The sequence below is a fragment of the Jaculus jaculus genome (genome assembly GCF_020740685.1).
Source record: "Jaculus jaculus isolate mJacJac1 chromosome Y unlocalized genomic scaffold, mJacJac1.mat.Y.cur SUPER_Y_unloc_3, whole genome shotgun sequence".
Taxonomy (NCBI): domain Eukaryota; kingdom Metazoa; phylum Chordata; class Mammalia; order Rodentia; family Dipodidae; genus Jaculus; species Jaculus jaculus.
Window position 1 is genome coordinate 759615 of NW_025423388.1, and position 1664 is coordinate 761278.

Sequence of the window (1664 nt, forward strand, 5' to 3'; positions counted from 1 at the left end):
GTCAGAGGTTAAGGAACTTCAAAGCCCAAGGACCAAAGTTTAGTTACTCAGTGCCCACTCAAAGCCAGATTCAGAGTGTATGGGGTACATCTGGAGCTCATTTGCAATGGTTGGAAGACCTAGCTTGACCATTCTCAACCACCCTCTCTCTCTCTCACTCTCTCTCCTTTCATCCCTCTCTCTACCTCTTTCACCCACTCTGCTAAAATATATAAATAAATATATTTTTAAGTATCCACTATCTAGCCATAGTTTTTCAAGTTTGGGTCATTAGTTAATGCAGTTCCAGTATAGGTTTTTAAGGCAAACCAACAAAATGGCCACATATTTCCTTTTCTGGATATATCTACTATGTTTTTATCAAAGCTTAATCTGCATATAATTTTTTAAAAAATATTATTATATAAAGACTATGTTCTACCCAGACCCTTATTAAGTGACTAATGTAGTTAATCTATTCCAGTAAGGTCATCCCAACTTTCATTCATATCACTGCTGTTCTTAGACACTCAGCAATTAAGACTTTTATTTATTTTTTTAATTTATTTACTAAAGAGGGAAAGATAATATGGGAACTCCAGCATCTCTAGTCACTCCAAAGAAACTCCAGATGCATGCACCAATTTCTACACCTCTCTGATGAGGGTACTGGGGAATAGAACCTGAGTACTCAGGTCTCAAAGGCAAGTGTGTTAACCACTAAGCCATCTCTTCTGCCCATTAGTTAGATTTTAAATGACCTTAATTTGAATGTGATGCAACCAAATAATTGCTCATGTGCCTGGAATTAACCACCTGGACTTAAAATTACCTCAATACATCCTTCAATTATTAATCTTCATAACTTTTGTAAGTAGGATATTTGGTGTATGTTGAATTAGAGACAGTTTTTATTTACGATGAGGTGGTTGAAGTGGTAAATTTACTAAAATTGGAATGATACAGATTAGATCACCATGGCCCCTGTTTAAGAGTGGCAAACAAACTCTTGAAGTGGTCCATATTTTACTTATTTTTTTTATTCATTTGAAAGAGAAAGAGAGAGAGAGAGAATTAGCATCCCAGGGACTCCAACTACTGCAAAGTCCAAATACATGTGCCAGCTCGTTCATTTGGCCTAAGTGTATCCTAGGAAATCAAACCACGGTTCTTTGGCTTTGCAGATGAATGTCTTTACCACTAAGCCATCTTTTCTACTCATGTGTTTCACATTTTAAATAAAAAAATAGACATATCAAATTAGTAGAAGATATGGTACTGTTGTCTAATCTTGAAAACATATTTCTTCTCAGTCCCAAAGGTGAATTACTTCTCAGTGGATTTTGTCTCAACCAATTCAATGATATTACATTTTCACTATTTTTATGATCAATATAACCATCAAGATGTGTTTGTAGTTTTGTGTAAGTATTCAGTTTGATTATGTTTTGGGGATGTTTTGGTACTTTGGAGATGAGTTATGAGATGTGTATGCATTTTGTCATGATCTAACCTGGTATAGGAATGTGTTCACATGTGTCTTAAAACCTTACCATAACTTGAGGTGGGCATTGTGGCACACACCTTTAATCCCAGCACTCTGGAGGCAGAGGTACTGAGTTCTAGGCACCCTGAGACTACATATTGAATTTCAGGTGTGCCTGGATTAGAAAGGGTTCTTAAGT

General features: G+C 36.1%; 1 pseudogene; it reads left to right on the forward strand.

The window, feature by feature from the left end:
- The first annotated feature begins 894 nt into the window (after positions 1 to 894).
- LOC123457228 lies at positions 895 to 1008 on the forward strand (annotated as a pseudogene).
- Positions 1009 to 1664: the final 656 nt, after the last annotated feature.